This window comes from Eurosta solidaginis, chromosome 2 (assembly GCF_040869045.1).
Source record: "Eurosta solidaginis isolate ZX-2024a chromosome 2, ASM4086904v1, whole genome shotgun sequence".
In the NCBI taxonomy this organism is placed as follows: Eukaryota; Metazoa; Arthropoda; class Insecta; order Diptera; family Tephritidae; genus Eurosta; species Eurosta solidaginis.
In genome coordinates, this window is record NC_090320.1 from 251,772,753 (window position 1) to 251,793,506 (window position 20,754).

At 39.9% G+C, this 20,754-nt stretch overlaps 1 protein-coding gene across 1 annotated transcript in view; it reads left to right on the forward strand.

The window, feature by feature from the left end:
* The first annotated feature begins 3,682 nt into the window (after positions 1-3,682).
* LOC137240821 (U-Kazal-Dg21.2-like) overlaps positions 3,683-20,754 on the forward strand; it is a 67,391-nt gene continuing 50,319 nt past the window's right edge. The window contains exon 1 of the mRNA XM_067767629.1: positions 3,683-3,903. The gene's annotated coding sequence lies outside the window, so the exon portion shown is untranslated. The remainder of the gene's footprint in view (positions 3,904-20,754) is intronic.

Below are 20,754 nucleotides of genomic sequence, written 5' to 3' on the forward strand. Positions count from 1 at the left end.
AAAATTCGCATTACACCAAGTAACTAAACGAATTAAATCCGCCTGAAGTACAGAACATTCTTTAACCGACGCGTATGACTTAAAAGTTTTACGTCGTCGGCATACATTGAAATTTTAGAATATTTTATAGTTGTGGAAACATCGTTTATAAAGATCAAAAACAGAATAGGACCGAGATGGCTGCCCTGAGGCACACCGGAGGGAACATCGATGACATTTGAACAAATGTTTTTAAAAATGACTCTTTGAGTTCTACCGCAAAGATAGGAGGAGATCCAGCGAGTTAGGCCAGGTTGAAAACCAAGCATTTCGAGTTTATAAACAAGTAATGAGTGGCGTACTTTGTCGAATGCTTTGCTGAAATCAGTGTATATAACGTCGGTATGATGATTGTTTCTAAACCCATTAAAGACGTGAGTTGTAAATTCAAGCAAATTGGTTGTGGTTGATTTGGCTCTACAAAAGCCATGATGAGAACTATCTATCAATGTAGAAATCGAAAATGTAAGGTGATTAGTAACGATTGCTTCGAAAAACTTAGGGATAGCGGAGAGCTTTGCTATTCCACGATAGTTTTCAGTAGACGACTTGCTTCCTTTTTTATGGAGTGGGATAAGAAAAGATTCCTTCCAAGCCGTCGGGAAAATGCCATTTTTTAAAAAGAGAATAAACAAATCAGTAAGGGGCTGGTAAATGTATTCCGCACATTTTTTAAGAAAACATGCTGGGATCAAATCGGGACCGTATTTGAAGGATTCTTTTAGGGTCTTTAGATGTAGTAGAATATCTTCAGGCAGCAAATGTGGGGCATATATTGAGTTACTAGAATAGAGCTCATACGGATAATTTGTAGGTTATGAATCAACCACAGCAAAGTAATTAGAGTGAAAGAATTGAGCGAAGAAGTTTGCAGTCTCTTGATCGTCGCTGGAAATGCTATTTCTAAACTTCATGCAGAAGGAAACCCGTTAGTTCTGCGTTTAGAATTTACGAAATCATAAAAGGACTTCGGGTGGCAAATAATGTTTCTTTTAATTTTACATATGTAAGCTTTATAACACTTTTTATTATGTTCAAAATACTTATGACGGAAAATAGCTTACTGTGCATAATGAGAATGTAAACCGGTTCTCTTATATAATTTGAATAAACGTGATTTCTTATTTTTTAAAGCTTTTAAACCTTTAGTAAACCAGGCTTGCACTGGTTCAATGTACGAGCATTTGCGTTTGGGCACATGTTTTTCAAATAAAGTATAAATGGTTTTATTAAAATGTAAAACGTTTTCCTCTACATCGTCTTTATATCGAGGCCACGTTATCTCAGAAAGCTCTTTATTTAAATTGTTGAAATTAGTTTTGGAAAAATCAAAGCATCTGGTAGAGACACGTGTTTTGTTAGTGCACCGAATCCGTTGCTTATGATTTCGTAAGTTATCTCAAGAGAAGGATGGTAAGCATCTTCTGGCAAAACAAGAGGTTCACATCGATTTATAGAGAATTTAGATATGTCGTCAACAAATGCTAAGTCTAAGAATTTTCCGGGGACAATATTGTGATCAACGGTATTCCAAGATATATGTGGCAGGTTAAAGTCGCCTAAAACAATCATTGAGTCCATGGGCTTTATCATGGAATTGACTGATTGTAACAGTGAAATATGGTGCATATGCACTGATAGATCAGAAGACGGTGGCATATAGCAAACGGCTAAGTAAATATGACCCCGGCCTAGTAAGATTCGGATGCATTTAAATTCGATGGAGTCAACTTCGGCTAAATTAACATCTTCATATGGAATTGAAGAATGTACAGCTAGAAAGATACCACCTCCGGTCCTATTTAAGCGATCATTTCTATAGGTCTGATACTCACCGCAAAAAATTTCGGAATTTAAAACATTGGGTTTCAGCCATGTTTCAGTAAAAGTAATAATATTATAGTTACAGTGAATGGTTTTCAAATATAAGTCAGTTAATTTAGTATTTAAGCCTCTAACGTTTTGATAGTGAATGCTTAAGCAAGATGTTAAATTAAGTTTTTTGGATCAGAACTTTGAGGAGGAATTTTTGCTACACTTTGAGTAATCTCAATAGCTTATGCAGAAATTCGCGAACAAAAGCCCTTGGCGGCCAAAATGCGCTGTGCAAAAGTTTATCAAAATCTTTTGAGAAGACATCAATTCTAAATGAGGAAATATTTCTTTCGTAATTAAATTTAAATTTTCTTAAAGTCATGCCGTCAGCCTTAATTTTCGAAGTGACATAAGACTTGATATCCTCAACGGAAGTGTCTTTGTCAAAGCGAGATACAAAAATCGATTTTTTGAGTGGGACTACAACCGGCTTCTTAGCCGGTGCTTCTGAATAAGAAGTCACAGATTGAGAAGTTACAGTTTCAGAAGTTACATTTTCAGAAGTTACAGTTTGATACTCTAAGGTTTTTTCCGCGGCCTTAGAAGTGGATGGAACCACAGCTTGCGGATTAGGGGAAGCCAAGTCTATGAGGTCCACTTGCGGAAGATTACTGTTCTGAGCAGGATTAAGATTCAAAGCGTTAGGTGAGTCTTCAGAGTGTTTTTGTTTATTATCGCGGTTGTCTTTATTTCTATTTAAACAATGCGGTAACTCATCCAAACACTTGAAGGATTTGAACAAGCTATCGTATTGATTGAACTTTTCCGTGATTATGGAAAACTCTTTAGCAATTTCAGAAAACGCATTTCGTGTTTGTCTAAAGAGTTTAAATATGTCAACCTCAGTGTCAATAACTCTAGCCGTCAGTCCCGCGCACTTTCCATGGGCGAGCCCATCGCAAAGCCAGCAAGGTACAAAACGTTCGGATTCGCTTTTTACCTGACAGTTTTTGAAAATGCAACTCATATTTTATAGAAAGGTGAAAATAGACTAGTATAAGAATATAGAAATATTAAAGATATGTTTGTAAATTACAAAGAAAAAACAGTTGAAATAGAACTGAGAATGAGAAAGGTTATATATAAAGCAACTCTGAAAGTTTGGGAGCTTAGCGGTAGCTAGCAGTTTTAGAGTCACTGTCACTTGTCACTTAAAAAGCGACGCAAACAGCTACGAAGACAGTAAATTGCGAGAAAAACAAAAAGTGTGTGCACAAAAGCAATTGCAAGGTGAAAAGGTGCCAATCAAAATTGCAACAAAAACACAAATGCACAATGACTCGGCAAACACAAAATGAATAATAAGAAATTGATTAAATACTTTGAAAATTCACAAAATCTTAACTTTTCAAAGCAAACCAATTGTATTAAAATGAACTCTGGGTTTTCGCACTTATTTTTGTCACAAATTAGTATTACAATTTAGATATTATAATTTAAAACTCGCAAAATAAACACAGCAAAATAAAATGCAACTTCACAGCTATAATGACGTTTGCGTTTTGCTTTAACTTTAACTTTAAATTTAAATTTACTTTAACTTTAACTTTAATTTTAACTTTAACTTTAACTTTAACTTTATGATAGAGATCCAATTTTATGTATTTGGCTTGTTGCTAACACCGAACCTTTTTCGAACGTTTTCGAGCCTTTTTTGAAAAATATCCGTTACGGTTTTTTTGATTTAGTCGCCAAGCCCCCGATAAAATCTATGAAATAGCTTAAAATACATGCATATATCCAGAACACTTGCGACAGGTTGTGGAATAATTGAAAGCATATATCTTTTTTTCTCACGTTTAATGTTACGAGGGGAATTATTAAAAAATACTTTAACAAAAACTGTCAAACGTGAAACTGAAACGCGATGGAGCGCCAGAATGCATGCGGTTAGCGTTATCGTCGATGGGCTTGAGAATGTAGTAGAACACTTAGAGAAATCAGCAGAGGACAATAACACCACAAGTTTCATAACTTAGTTCATTTCTGGTAAGAAATTTTAAGTACGATTGATCGTGTGCAGCTCAGATTATAAGAACCGGGGATGAATTTTAGAGAAGCGTATCATGATCTTAAATTATTAGTGACTGAACTATCCGAAACTCGAGGCACTCTCTGTGAAGAAGCAACAGAAAGCGAAGTATCTTTGTTAAAAAGTGGGAAATTGATATAGTAAAACGTATAAGAAGGCGCCGCAAAATGCCCGGAGAATCGGCTAGAGATGTTAGTCTTTCCGCGGAATGTGAAATTTCTCGCGTTATGAAAAGTGTTTTCAATCGTCTCCAACGTACAATATTTACACGACTAAATGACCTTAATTTTAAATTTGGATTTCTGTTAGGCGTTTGAAATTTGTTAAACAGAGATAATAACGACTTAGAAATAAATTGTAAGAACTTGGGTGAATTTTGTAATACAGATATCGATGGAACAAAGCTTTTTATCACACATTCCGATTTTGTTTTGATGACATGCAGAGAGCAGCGCACATATACATTTTCCTGCTTATCATCGATAGATCTAGGTGGCGTAGTCTTTTTCCCTTCCGTTCATGTATTGTACTTATTTTTGTTAAACAAATCCCTCGCCTGGGTTAATGGGCTAGAACACTAAAGAAATTTTAAACAAAATCCTCTAACGGAGGTCCATCAGTTTCAATATAATTTTCCAAAAAGAAGTTGCAATTACAGATTTTTGTTCCACATTACAGACGAATACATGATTTGTGCTATACACCCGGCTTGGGCCATACATAGGGATCGAAGTTGTGGCAGAGTAACGGGCACATCCTTCGGAAGTGTGCATTCTTCTTCGGCGATGTCTGCAAAGGCAGGAGTCTGACTTTGAAGGAATCCACAGACTCTGCGTTTGTGTTTCTCTGGATCATACTACACCAGATCTCGTCATAGGGCTTATGCAGATGTCTTCTTATCTACCTTGGAGGCGCAACTACATCAATCAATTGTCTTTTGGAATGCTCAGACATCTTAAGAAGATATTCCGTTGCAGTTCTAAGTGGGAAATTTGGCAGCCCTGCAAGCCATTTCTCCGTTGCACCGATTTGAGGATTTTGATGAATCTTTGTGCATTGTAGGCAATTTCGGATGCATTTGTATAGAAGTAGAGACTGTGTTGGAAGGCCACAACCAAAAGTTATTGGGGTTCCACAGTAGTAACATTATGCCATGGAAGTGGCTGTCCAGTTGTCGTGTTATGTGGAAGGCCCACGTCGGGAACAATATGGCTGTATGTACATTAAATCAGTGCCAAGTCCTGTGATGTGAGAAATATGAAGAGACAATGGATATAAATGTTTATTTTGCAGCATAGTTTTCTTTTGTTGAATCCAGTCTGTATTCGCAGAGACATGAAGCTGCCGGAAAAAACTAAGTTTCCCCTCCAAGCCTTTGAACCCGCCACGGAATGAAGCTGCCTCTACTGTTGTCCTTCAGCAAAGAAGGCAATGATTCCTATATTTTAGGATAAGGTTGAGAGAGCTATGATGGCTTTCCCCCAAAATGGCGCCAAAAAATATTTTTCCCCGGGCGCAAGAAAACCGCACTACGCCACAGAAATTTCTTAAGGCTTTCGACGGCAGGCAGCCAACGAAAACCTATTTAAATAACTTAAATCGCGCTCATGTCATTTTAAATTTAAAATAATTTTTTATACTCAGCAGAGTAGACCTCACAGAGTATATTAATTTCGTTCGCATAACGGTAATCCGTAAGGGCATAAATTAATCGAGATAGATATAGACTTCTATATATCAAAATGATCTGGGTGAAAAAAGAAATTCACTTAGCCATGTCCGTCCGTCCGTCTCCCCGTTAACACGATAACTTGAGTAAATTTTGAGGTATTTTAATGAAATTTGGTATGTAAGTTCCCGGGAACTTCTGCCAGATCGCTATTTAAAGTTAACGAAATCGGACTATAACCGCGCCCACTTTTTCGATATCGAAAATTTCGAAAAACGGAAAAAATAAGATAATTCATTACCAAAGACGGATAAAGCAATGAAATTTGGTACGTTTGTTGACCTTATGACGCAAAATAGAAAATTAGTAAAATTTTGGACAGTGGGCGTGCACCGGCCACTATTAAAAGAAGGTAATTTAAAAGTTTGGCAAGGTGTAATTAAAGATATCATTATGAAATTGGGCAGGAAAGTTACTCGTGTTACTAACGTTCTATGTACGTTCTAAGTAAAAATTAGCAATTCAAACTTTTACAAAAAATTCAATATTTTTACAGTTATAAGTAAATTATGTCAATATTCAACTCCAGTAATGACATGGTGAAACAAAATACAAAAATAAAAGAAAATTAAATAATTTTCAATTAAAAAGAGTTAATATAACAGTAATAGAAAGTCAAACAATCGTTTATAGTTAATCACCTCAAAATAAAATTATAATAAAATTCAAGTTATTAACAGAATAATTTAATTCAGAGTAAAAAGCGTGGGGTGCATTTGACTACATTTCATATCTTTCCTCTCAGATAGTTGCCAATAGAATGATTGTAACATTCAATATCAAGCACCCCACGCTTTTTACTGTGAATTAAATTATTCTGTTAATAACTTGAATTTTATTATAATTTTATTTTGAGGTGATTAACTATAAACGATTGTTTGACCTTCTGCTACTGTTATATAAACTCTTTTTAATTGAAAATTATTTTCTATTTTTTAGTTCGGTTTGCTATAAAAGCCTGTTTATTTAGTTTTTTTAAACTATTATTTATTTTTAATTTTTTAGTTCAAGTAATTTTAAAAGTTTTAGTCGAGAGTGATGATACCTCGAAACGCCAGCGGTCCATGGATGAATTCAACCCCACGGCACCGAAAAGGGCCAAGACGCAGGGAGGCTGGACGCGGTCTTTCGCCGAAATTGCCAAGGGTCGGCAGATCATTGGCATTATAGACGAGAGCAGCGAAGATGGCAGGATCCCGAAACAACAGTGGAAGTGGATCGAGTCCGCGCTCGCTACGGTGCATTCAAAGTGGTAATAAGGCCAATTGACTTTATGACCGTTGACCTTATGTTACCACACCATCACATTAATGCATTGTCATCGAGCCTTGATACGTGTGCAAAGTTTCAATTAAACTTATGGCCATTCAAAGTGGTAAAAAGGCCATTGACGTTACGGCCGTTGACCTTATGTCACCACACCATCATAATAATGCATTGTCATCGAGCCGTGATACGTGTGCAAAGTTTCAATCAAGCTTATGTCCATTCAAAGTGGTAATAAGGCCAATTGACCTTATCGCCGTTGACCTTATGTCACCACACCATCACACTAATGCATTGTCATCGGTCCTTGATATGTATGCAAAGCTTCAAATTAATCAGAGTTCTAGAACCCGGTGAAAATTAAGCTCAAAGATTCCGTTACATACACGCCAAGCTAATAAAAGCGTGTTAAAAATGGGCGTGGGTCCGCCCTTTTTCGTTTAATTTTTCTAGAATATTTTTAATGTCATAAGTCGAACAAAAGTTTTCCAATTATTGTGAAATTTGGCAATGCATAGCTTCTATGTCGATAACTGTTTTCTGTGAAAATGGGTGAAATCGGTGGAAGCCACGCCCAGTTTTTATACACAGTCAACCGACTGTCCTTTCGCTCGGCCGTTCACCCGATAACTTGAGCAAAAATCGATATATCTTTACTAAACTTAGTTCACGTACTTATCTCAACTCACTCTATCTTGGTATTAAAAATGGGCTAATTCCGCCTATGACCACGCCCACTTTTTCGATATCGAAAATTTCGAAAAATAAAAAAATGCTATTTTTTTACTAAATACGAAAAAAGGGATGAAACATTGGGATTGGATTGTTTTTTTGGACGCAAAATATAACTTTAGAAAAAATTTTGTAAAATGGGTGTGACACCTACCATATTAAGTAGAAGAAACCGAAAAAGTTTGGCAGGGCGAAATTAAAAGCCTTTGGAATCATGGCAGGAATACTGTCCGTGGTATTAATTTTTTAAATAAATTAGCGGTACCCGACAGATGAAGTTCTAGGTCACCCTGGTCTACATTTTGGTCAATATCTCGAAAACACCTTCACATATACAACTAAGGGCCACTCCCTTTTAAAACCCTCATTAATACCTTTAATTTGATACCCATGTCATACAAACACTTTCCAGAGTTACCCAAGGTTCATTTTCCTTATTTGACGAAGGATGAGGGAAAATCGTTCAAAAAAACGTCTACAATTTGGCCGATATTTTCCAACCGTATGTCATATGGAATTAAAAACCACGTATAAACCATCTACGAAATCCTACGTAACCAATGCAGCTATAATTATTATTAACCCATAAAAAAGACAATTTCCAAAGCTCTCAGGTCAGTATATAATGTTCGGTTACACCCGAACTTAGCCTTCCTTACTTGTTAAAGATAAAATTGTGTTTAAGTTGGCTATACTTTCTTAATTGTCGCTTAACCGTTCATATGGTTATGGCCGTCCAACCAGGTGCGCCAGTCGCTTCTTCTCTCTGCCAAACGGCGCCAATTGGTCCTTTCAACGGAGTGGGGGCCGGCCTCTACCTCTGCTTCCATATGCGAGTTCCGATAGAAACACTTTCTTGGCCGGATATCATCTTTCATTCACATAACATGGCCTATCACTGGCGGCCACCGTGGTGTGATGATAGCGTGCTCCGCCCACCACACCAAATGCCCTGGGTTCACATCCCGGGCAAAGCAACATCAAAATTTTAGAAATAAAGTTTTTCAATTAGAGGAAAATTTTTCTAAGCGGGGTCGCCCCTCGGCAGTGTTTGGCAAGCACTCCGAGTGTATATCTGCCATGAAAAGCTCTCAGTGAAAACTCATCTGCCTCGCAGGTGCCGTTCGGAGTCGGCATAAAACAAGTAGATCCCGTCCCGCCAATTTGTAGGAAAAATTAAAAAAGAGCACGATGCAAATTGGAAGAGAAGTTCGAAGAAGTTATATATTTTTTTTAAGTTGATGTCTGGGTAGAGCTCGTACAGCTCATCGTTAAATATTCTTCGGTACTCGCCATCGCCACCGCGTAGAGGTCTATAAATCTTTCGAAGAACTTTTCTCTCGAACACTCCAAGATCCGCTTCATCTACCTTGTCATGGTCATTGCTTCTGCACCATGTAGCAGGATGGGAACGATAAGTGACTTGTAGAGTATGATTTTCGTTTGCCGAGAGAGGAATTTACTTTTCAATTGCTTACCTAGTCCAAAGTAACACTTTTTTGCAAGAGTGATTCTTCGCTGTATTTCAGAGCTGAATTGTTGTTAGTGTTGATGCTGGTTCCCAAATAAACAAAGTCTTTTACTATTTCGAAATTATTGCTGCCAACTGTAGCGTGGTTGTCAAGGCGCATATGCGCTGACTCCTTGCTCGATGATAGCAAACCCATCTTTACCGCTTCTTTTTCCAGCTTGGAGCAAGCCGAACTAACGGCGTGGGTGTTTAGGCCGATGGTATCAATGCCATCAGCATATGCCAGTAATTGCACGCTTTAATAGAATATTGTTCCACAGCGGTTAAGTTCTGCAGCTAGTATAATTTTCTGCAGCATTAAATTAAGGAAATTGCACGATAGGGTGTCACCCTATCTTAAACCTCGTTTGGTTTCGTATGGCTCGGATAGGTCCTTCCCCATTCTAACTGAGCTGATGGTGTTGCTCAACGTCATTTTGCACAGCCCTTGAAGTTTTGCGAGGAAGCCAAATTCAGACATAGAGGCATATAGGCAGCTCCTTTTCAAGCTGTCGAAGACGGCTTTAAAATCGACGAAGAGCTGATTTGTGTCGATTCTTTTTTCGCGGGGTTTTTCCAAGATTTGGCGCTTTATGAAAATCTTGTCGATGCTAGATTTGCCAGGTCTGAAGCCGCACTTATAAGGTCCAATCAAAAACCAATAAAACTCTATTTTAAATTGACTATGACTACCGGCATTTATATTAGTATATGACCACATAGGTCACATAGGGCAAGGTCTAGAAATTATGGCGAACTTAACAGTTGCATCCCCTCTCCCCTTAAATCCGTTTTCCCAAGTCGTTATTACTTTGGTTCATAGAGACATCGAACATCCCAAATTTCACATTTATAATATATGTGTGCACTGTTAGTCGAAAAGATTGTGTCTTCTGGTTCCTTAAGGGACAATTTCGGCATCATTCCGGGACCATTTCGGTACACCCGAGATTATAACAAGACAGTTTGGGATATTTTTCGGTATGAAATCGGAATTATTTGAGCCAGTTCGAAACCGTGTATGGAATCTTTTCGAGATTACTTTCAGAATACCTCAGGATTATTTCGGGATTGTGCTGTTTCAGAGTTTTTATAGATTAGATGAGAGTGCTTTGCACACAGAGTATATAAACTTTGATTGGGTAATTGTTGGTTGTACAGATATAAAGGAATCGAGATAGATATAGACTTCCATATATCTAAATCATCAGTATCGAAAAAAAATTTGATTGAGCCATGTCCGTCCGTTCGTACTTCCGTCCTTCTGTCCGTTAACACGTTAACTTGAGTAAATATTGAGATATCTTCACCAAATTTGGTACACGAGCTTACCTGGACCCAGAAAAGATTGGTATTGAAAATGAGCGAAATCGGATGATTACCACGCCCACATTTTATGTATATAACATTTTTGAAAACACAAAAATCCTGATTATTTAGTAAATAATACACCTATAATGTTGAAATTTGACGTGTGGACTAATATTGACACTCTTGATAAAATCAATTTTAAAAAATTTTATTAATCATAAACGAAAAATCGTTTAACCTATCGTAACAAAACTCGGCAGAGAGGTTGCCTATACTATAAGGAGTGCTTTGAAGAACAATTGACGAAATCGGTTAAGGACAGCGCCCACTTTTATGTAAAAGATTTTTAAAAGGGTCGTGGACGAATAAAATAAGCTATACCTTTGCAAAAAAGAGCTTTATATCAATGGTATTTCATTTCCCAAATGTATTTATAACAATAAATAGGAAAAACTTCAAATTAATAAAATGGGCGTGGCACCGCCTCTTTTATGGCTAAGCAATTTTCTATGTTTTGGTAGCCATAACTCGAAGAAAAATTAACACATCTTAATGAAATTGTGGACACATAATTTCCTTGTCGTAGAAAATATTTCTAGTAAAGCTGGACGGGATCGGTTAAAGATCACGGCAACTTAGATATAAAACAAGTTTAAAAGGGTCGTATAAATAGTTTTGAATCAATGATATTTTACTTATCAAGTTTTATTGTAAGAGGAAATGGGGAGAAATTTTTTTTTAAATGGGCGATGCCACGTGTTATGTAGAAAAGTAATTTATCTGAAATGAAATGTACAATTGAAGCTCACGCTGAGTATATAATGTTCGGTTACACCCGAACTTAGACACCTTTACTTGTTTTATATCTCTTTTGGTTTAGAAGTGACCGAAAACAGCTATGTGCTCACAGTCCTAGAAGTACTCTGAATAACGGTTATGTATTTACTGCTTATAATTTTTTTTAATCGCTGGCGAAAGTGCTTTAATTTGAATGCAAAATATAATTACAAATCATATTGCTTCCCAAGGCAGCCGGTTCTGTGAGCCAGAGCAACTCGGGATTTTTCCCAATCAAGGGCTGTTACTTCAGTGTAACCTCATTTAATTTGCAGCGGGACTGCGCCATATTCTCCTGCTCCGCGAGGATATCGAACCCAATCCGGGACCTGTACCTGACCCCGGTCCGGATAAATGGTTTTGTTGCGTTTGCCGGAAAATTATCTTTTTAAGACGGTTACACTCTTGTCAGTATGTCACGTGCAAGGGATGGTTGCATCGGACAGGATGTTCTGGGCTAGACCCGAAAACCCGAAGTCCTCGTAACTTTCATAAATATTTCGTGCCTCCTTGCTGTTTACGCTCAAGGGCGTCCCGTAGTCTGCGCCTTATCGCCCACTACCTTCTAGCTGCCCGCTGCTCAGCAAGCCACAACAACACAGAATTCTGCACTTAAACTGTATCGGGTTAACTGGGAAGATCACGGAGATAGTTGATTTCATGAAGCGGCATAACATCCGCATTGCAGCGATCCAAGAGACCAAACACACAGCAAGATCTACTCTGCAGACCTGCTCTGGACATAACGTCCACAGAAAAGAATACGAGAGCGGAGATGGAGGCGGCCTCGTGTTATTCACCCACCACTCAGTGCAATATAATCTATTTGATCCCGACATCGGCATCACGCTACCGACTGTCTTACATCCTAAAATCTTGGGTATGACGTTCGATCCGGATCTACATTTTGAAAAGCATAAAACCGCAATTGCACCGAAAATCCAGAGCCGTAATAAAAAGCTCAAATCTCTTGCCGGCAGCACTTGGGATAAAGACAAAGAAGCGCCCATTACTACTTACATAGCAATTCGCCGGCCGATTGCATGCTATGCGTCGCCAAGCTCAAAGGTTACTCACCTGAATAAAATACAGACCTGCCAAAACACTGCCCTCAGAACCGCTACGGGGTGTCTTCTTATGTCACCAGAACACCACGTACACAATTAGGAGATAGTACTTCCCATAAGGGAGAGATATGAAATGCTAAACAAACAGTTTCTGTTGAATACCCAGAAAGCTGGGCTTCACAACAGATATCTGATTGATGAAGCTACACCTCCCAGGGGCTTAAGGGGTAATCTCCGTAAGCATTATGAGGAAACAAGACACAAATTTCATACATTTCCCTACCGCCAAAAGCAAATTTTAATCAGGTTTGAAAGCAGGGTTAAAAAAACATGATTTTTTCCTTCACACATCAATAACATACTTTCCATAAAATATTTCAAAAATACGACATTTGCAAAATTTTGCAAATGGACAGCAGAAATAATTTTTTGTGATCTTCTGAACTGTTAATGAAAAGCAAATAACTGTTTTTGTCAGCGCAGCGACGATATCTTGACATATCGTGCGTAATGGAACACGGTTTTAGGCTAGTTTTACGAATATGTGAAAGATGAACAGACGTTTAAGTCAACAACAAACGCCTTATTAACACTTAACGAAAGATATTGATTATGTCAGCCCATTCAAGTTCGAGCAGGGCTGTTGCTCAGAATTTCGTGCACTTCCCCAACTCTGGTTTTTAGGCAGTATACCATAGAAACTATTTGCAGTTTGGAAACAGATAAAACTATATAAGTGAACTCTTTGTACTTTTCTATATTTATTCACTAAACATACAGCCATTGTACAGATATCAATTTGATAACACAACTCAACTGTGCAAATATACATACATACATATGTATATATAAACAAACAATTACTATGAAATTTTCTTTTGAATAAGCAAAGCAAAATGTTTTGTCAAAGCAACGTTCGTTTCAGTTCGCTGGTATATGCGTAAATTAATTCCGTTTGTTTAGCTAATTAAAAATTTTTAGGCTTCTATATCACCCAAAAGTATACACAAGCTATAATTGATCGAGGCGGCCGCCGTGGTGTTATGGTAGCATGCTCTGCCTACCACCCCGAGGGTCCTGGGTTCAACTCCCACGCAGAACATCAAGAATGAAGAAAACAGTTTTTTAATTAGGATACGATAGGTTACGTGGTAGCTGCCCTGTAAGGCAAGCTCACTTGGACGACACGAAGGTCCGTTGTGATACCACATACACCAAAAATAACGGTGACTTAGATCTAGCTACTTAGAGAATCGTTGGGTAGCAACGATAAAGCTCCGAATGATACCGATCTCAACTTTGGATATATCCTCGGGATATCCAAGTGAGTCGCGACCGAAGTACTTTCGCCTAGTTCTGGCAAAAGCTGGGCAATCAAGCATAAAGTGATTTGGTGATTCCACCTCATCATCCTCCATACAGCTGCAGCAGGATGGAGTTTTCAGTATATTGAGACGTACCGCATGGATACTCATGGGCAAGTGGCCTGTCAAAACCCCAATTACCATTGATAGGTGAGCCTTAGTGAACTCAGTTATTTCAGAACACTTCCTGCCATCTACTTTCGGCCAGAAAGATCTTGCTAACCTGCAAGACGTGGTGTCCGCCCAACGTTTGCTGAGCTGACTCGAGGCCCAGCTATGGAGGAGCAATCCACAGGTGGCCAGCGGGATCCCGAAATCCATACAGCCATCTTTATCAGGTTCAGTTGTATCGATGCGGGCTAAGAGATCCGCTTGATAATTACCCGGGATATTACTATGGCTCGGGACCCAGATAATCTTAATTGTAAAATAATTCGATGCAATCGCAAGCGAGGTCAGGCACTCGCAGACCACCCTCGATCGCACTGTAGTTGAGCTCAAGGCTTTGATAGCCGCTTGGCTATCAGAGTAGATGTTAAATTCCCTAACCGTAGTAGCACTGGATGGCATTCCATCCACCGCATCCTTAATCGCAGCAACTTCCGCTTGGATTACACTGCAGTGATCAGCCAACTTAAACTTGCGGCTTAAATTTAGCTCTTGACAAAAGACCCCCCACCAATCTTTCCATCCAGCTTCGACCCATCCGTGAACAAGTTAACCGGTCCAATGCCCCAGATAATTCCTCTTCCCCACTCCTCTCTCTCTGGAATGACTGGGGTGAAGGTTGTATAGGGAGCAGTTATCAGCATACAATAGTCCGTTCTGTCCAGGATAAAGTCGAAACTGGTAAGAAGGCTAGAGTGTCCGCGGTCAGAAAGTCCATATCCCATATCACGAAACCAGACCAACGACCTTACCGCGGCCGCCTTTCCTGAAATATCTACTGGCTATATGTTCAGCATGACGTTCAGTGCCAAGGTAGGTGTTGTTCTAAGAGCGCCACCTATACCGATAAGCGCCGTCCGTTGCACTGACACTAACATTTTGGAGGTCCTCGCCGTGTCCAGTGTTTTCCACCAGACCAGCTACTTATATAGCAGAATCGGTTTGATCACCGTCTCATAAAGCCAGTATACTACTCCCGGCGAGAGTCCCCATCTCTTTCCGATAGTCCCTCTGCAGCAGTACAAGGAAATGGCGGCCTTCCTGGCCCGATCTCCCACATTGGGTCTCCAGGACATTTTCTTGTCCAAAACAATCCCCAAATATTTAACCCTATCAGAAAGTACCAACGGTACCCCTGCAATCGAGGGAGCTCTGAAATCGGGCATCTTATATCTCCTTGTAAAAAGAACTAATTCCGTTTTTCCCGGGTCGACCGCCAATCCATATGATTCAGCCCACCTAGCCACAGTATCCAGGTATCCCTGCAGAACATCGCGCACGGTACCCAGAAATTTACCTCTGACTAGGATAGCGAGGTCATCTGCATAGGCAACCACCCGACAACCATTGGCTTCCAGCTCCACAAGAAGCTCGTTGACTACCACAACCCAGAGGAGAGGAGATAGGACACCCCCCTGTGGCGTACCCCTGCAGACTTTCCTCTTAATTATGGCCCCTCCCACTCCGCTGCGACAATTCTGCCGCATAGAAGTTTGCTAATAAATTCAACCAGAGCCGCCTCGACTCCTAAACCCACCAGAGCTCTTTCGATTGCCCCCGGTAAGGCATTGTTAAAAGCCCCCCCGATGTCTAGAAAGGCACCCAGAGCATACTCTTTGTGTTCTAGGGACCCTCCTATTTGCTTTACAATCGAATGGAGAGCCGTTTCCGTCGATCTGCCCTTGCAGTACGCATGCTGTGAAGCCGACAGTAACCCCCGAGGTAATCTTTCCCGTAGGTACAGGTCAATCAACCGCTCAAATGTCTTAAGGAGAAACGACGAGAGACTGATTGGCCTTAAAACCTTAGGTGATACATGAGAGATTCTGCCGCCCTTTGTACGTTTTTTTAATTAGAAAAAAACTAAGTTTTTTAATTAGAAAAGCGTTTTTCTCATCGACGTCGCCTCCCGGAAGTGTTTAACATACACTCCGAATGTATTTCTGCCATGAAAAGCTCCTCAGTAAGAACTCACCTGCCTTGCAGATGCCGTTCGGAGTCGTCGTAAAAGCACGTAGCTGTCGTCCCACCAATTTGTAGGAAAAATTAAAAGAAGCACGACGCAAATTGGAAGATAAGCTCGGCCTAAAATCTCTGCGGAGGTTATATCGCGCCTTGCATTTAATTATTTATTTTATTTATAATGGACCGAGTGCAAACAAACAAAATTTTTTGTTGTGTAGCCTTGACTTTAATTAAAATGTATTGTTGTTATTTAAAATTCCTGGAATTTTTACTGAATGTTGTTTGCTTATTTTTTATTCACATCGCTCAATTTGGTATAAATAGCGCCCATAAAATTAATATCGATGTAGTTTATACTTAAAAATTGATACAAAAGTAATTTAAAATGTATTCACGCTATATTTTCGCAATCTTTTTTGTCCTTCTATGCTGCTTTTCCAATACGAATGCGAAATTTCGCGTTATAAAAGGAAAACTTACACCTATAGCCCAAAGCGCACATACGGTGTCAATATTTCACTGTTCCATATATATTTGCGCTGGTTCCATACTAACTAAGAATGCGGTGGTTACAGATGCGGGTTGTGTACACCCATACCGGAACGACAGGAGGAATCTCGCCGTTCTAGCTGGTGAAAACGATATAGATAAACTAAACACAGGAGATGGTAAAAAATTCGAAGTGAGCGTTGTACTTAATGATTATCTGTATAAAGAGGGAGACCAATATATAGCTGTGGTTAAAGTGGGCGGAGAGTTTCCATTTCAGAAGGGTGTAATAGAGCTAGTACAGCTTTGCGCTATCAATACCATATTAGAACGGGGATTTCTGAGAGTTAGTGGATGGGGTCAGCCACATGAGTCTACTTCAACTACTCTCACAAGTTCTACTACTCTCACAACTGCTACAATGGCTTTAATACCAAGATCTGCATGCGAGAGCTTTTATAAATTTAAACAGCAAAAGTCCGTTTTACCAGACACAACCATTTGTGCTGGAGGTGGTGAAACTAGTCTGGGTTATAGAGATACTGGAGCAGGGGGACTTGTGGATGAAAAACTTTGTGCGGTGGCACACTATTCTTGTGATGAGCCCAAAATTCCGGGTTTTTTTACAAGTTTAGCAAATCCAAGAGTTAGAGCATTTTTAGATCGCCATGCACCTCAAACGGGTTTGTTTTAAATTCCCTGTTGAGTGGAATATCACCCTTACTCAACAGAACACCGAATTTCGAAACATTTTGAGATAGGTCCTTTTTCGAATTGAGATATGGTGACATTCCAATCAACAGTCGATATTTGTTTTATGTATCATGTATCATTTTATATATCATTTGTTTTGTACAAATAAATTGCTATAATTGCCAAAAAATAAACATTTTTGATTGTATGCAATAAAAGTGGTACGTATGTATGTATGTAAAGGCCTTAAATTGTGAGACCAAAGTTTGATCACTACTGTAAAGTTCCGTCGTGTATGAATGGTAAAGTGAAAATATGTTTACGAATTGGGCGTTATGACTACGGAAAAATTTTCCAGGGCCTTAAGGAGCTGATATTTTACCAAAATATGATTTTACTTTGGCAAAAGTTGTCCCTGTATTTCGCACTGATTAAAATGTTTTGAAACCCCTCACAAATCTGAGCCGCTATAAAAACAAAAAAACAAAATTGGCGCGGATTACTTCTGAGGAGACATACGCCTAAATTTCCCTTCCAATTTACATTGTGCTTCTTTTTTACTTTTCCCTACAAATCGCGGGGACGGGACCTACATGTTTAGTGCCTACAGAAATACTCTCGGAGTGTTTGAAAAACTATTGCCATGGGGCAACCCCGCTTAGAAGAACTTGTTTTCTAATTGAAACAACGTTTTTTTAGTTGTTGATATTGCCTTGCGCCGGACTTTAACGCAAGACCTTCAGTGTGTTTGGCAGAGCACGATATCACTATACCCGCGGACACAGTATCTAACGTTAGATAGATAGATAGATAATTAATTGAGGATCGCACTGCAGCCATTGGTCTATTGTGCTCTCATCTTCTTCACAGCACGTCATCCAAGCCGACCTCCCTGATGAACCCTAGCAGTTCACTTGGCTTGAGGGATTTAATGTATTCTGGCCATGGTGAGCCCGTTAACTTAGGGCTGCGTTTTAAGACTGCGTCACATTCCAGGAGGATATGGTCCGTCGTTTCCGCTGATCGATCGATCACAAATTCGGCATGTGTTGTTCGATAGCATGCCCACCTTCTACATGTGGCTGTTTAGTCTACACTGTCCTGTAAGAATAGCTGTAGGATTCTTAGGTTACCTTTCGAAAGGCCCATTAATGCCCTATATCGAGTTGTGCTGTAACCCACTAACAGTAACTTAGATTATCTCAGGCTTGGCATATTGCGCTAGTATTCTTCCCTCTTTTCCCTCTATTCTACTAATAAATGCCCCCTAACTTCCTGTGGGCCTACTGACAGGAACGGCTCGGGATCGATGGGTCGTGTCGTTGCAGCCTCCCTGGCCAGGCTGTCCGCCCGCTTATTACCCTCAACTCCCCTGTTGCCTGGAATCCTGGCCAACAGTGGTACGTTGTGTGCTCTCAAAGACCAGTGCTGACTTTATTTCGAACGCCGAGATTTGCCTTGAGGGCGGCGTAACTGCCACTGAGTATGGCGATTGTTTCATTGGAATATTCACGCTGGAGGTTCAGTCCACCGTACTGGCTTATGACGAATACTTCCGCTTAAAAAATGCTCGGGTATGCTCCCAGAGGTGCTGATATCTTGGCTTTGTTTCCGAAGACTTCGGCTTCAATCCTCTCTGGCGTCTTCGAGTCATCGGTGTACCATACTAATTTATGTATCTGCCGAATGCTCTCCAGGACCCTTCTTCTGGTGAAGGGGATGATGCCATCTTAGATGGGTTGATGTTAAGCACAACACTGGCGCACCATACCCTTGTAATGTTCAATGCTCTCTTTATTATGTCACAGAGCGTACTCTCGAATTTACCCCTTGTCGTCAGCATATCCCTGCATCTTAAGTCAATGTTTGACAGCTTTTTCAGGAGATCATCCACTAGTAGGCTCCACAGAACTATTGACCCCTTCGTGGAGTTGAGATTATCTGTGCTATTACCTACATGGGCTTCAGCGATTCTCGTACGGAGTAGATTGTTAATCCATCTCTGGATAGGCGTCTGAATTCCTCTTCTCTGCAGTGCTGTATTTACGCTTTCGTGTGATGTGTTGTCAAAGGAACGCTCGATGTCGAGGAAAGCGCAGAGCACTATTTCCTCTGCTTTGAACGCCCTTTGGATGTCAGTTGATAACTGGTAAAGAGCTGTGTCCGTGGACCTATCCTCTTTGTAGGAGTGATTGCTATGATGCGGGGGCCAGCTCCTTAGGGCGTTCGACCTAATTCCTTGGTTTATTATCTTTTCCATTGCTCTCAAGGCAAATGAGGTTAGACTTAGTGATCGGAAGAACTTAACTTGTGAGTAGTCCTTTTTACCTAATTATGGTATTTTTCTCTCTTCCAAACCATGGTTACGTATCCCAGTGCAAGGCTATCTCTCATGATCCTGGAGAAATGTAGGATAATCTACCGCCCCTGCTGCATTAGCGCAGGGTAGATGCCATCCACCCACGGAGATTTGTATTTCTCAAAGAATTCCACTGCTCATCTGAATCTGGCCTCACAGAAGAGGGCTAAGTGCCATTATAATGGCGTTGGTCTCACTCTGGGGAATTCAGGTTCCGGTACTTGTAGAGAGGCATCAGGAAAGTGTGCTTGCAGCAGGGATTTTGCTCGCTCTTCCACCTTTCCGTTATATTTACCGTATGCGGGCTTGATTGCTAGGTTAATCTCTCTTTGCTCATTAGCTAGGGGCTTGTGGAACCTTACCTCTGCAGGCGTGCTGAAAATTCCCTCACGGAAATTCCTAAAACTTTCCCTTTTCGCTTTCCTTATCTCGTTATTGTACTTTGTTAGTTTTTGTGTGTATTCCTCCCAGTTTCCGGTTCTCCTTGCCACGTTAAAGAGTTTCCTCCTTAGTAATGTTAGGTCGTGCGCCCACTAAGTGGTTGTCTTCTTACACTTTACTAAAGAGACTCGGCAGCTGAAGTTGAAGGCATCTATCACAATTTGATTGGCCATATTCCCTCTGCCCTCTAAATCTGTACAATTAGTGCTTCTACACTTATTCTTGAAGCTATCTACGTTTGCCTCTATAATACTCTTGTGGCTGCCCCTGTCAGTTTTCCTGGGATTTATTTTAGGATTGGCTTGCCTTGATACAGCACCCAGATCAAACCTTATGATCCTGTGAACCGAAAAGGATCTCATTTACTCCCTATTCAAATCATTGCTGGCTATATATTCCAACAAACACTCACCCCTTAGGTTGGCATCACTGCTACCCCACTCCGTGTTGTAGGAGTTTGCATCGCTTCCTATCAGTGGCGTCGGAAAGTAACATTTCATGGGGGGAGGGGGGCTGACCCAAAAGACAAGATATAAGTAAGAATGTCGCTGTAAGTGGACGTGTTTTTGTGGCGCTGCGGTAAATCGTTATATTAAGTAATTTCCTAGTGTTTTGGATAAACTAAGCAAATATAAATTAAAACAACAGCTTTTCGTTGACCTGCTGAGAATATTTTAACGTTACCCGCATTATTTTCGTAATTTTTGTCGGCTTTTATTTTCCTCTTCAACAAACTTTAATAAGTATGTCACAAAAAAGAGCTCTCCGCAATGCCCCTCCGCAATTGCTAACCCCAGGGAAAAAGCGAACTAAACTAATGAGCAGTCCATCAACAATGAGTTTGTTTGAGAGGCTGGAAATAATGGAAAATAAGATA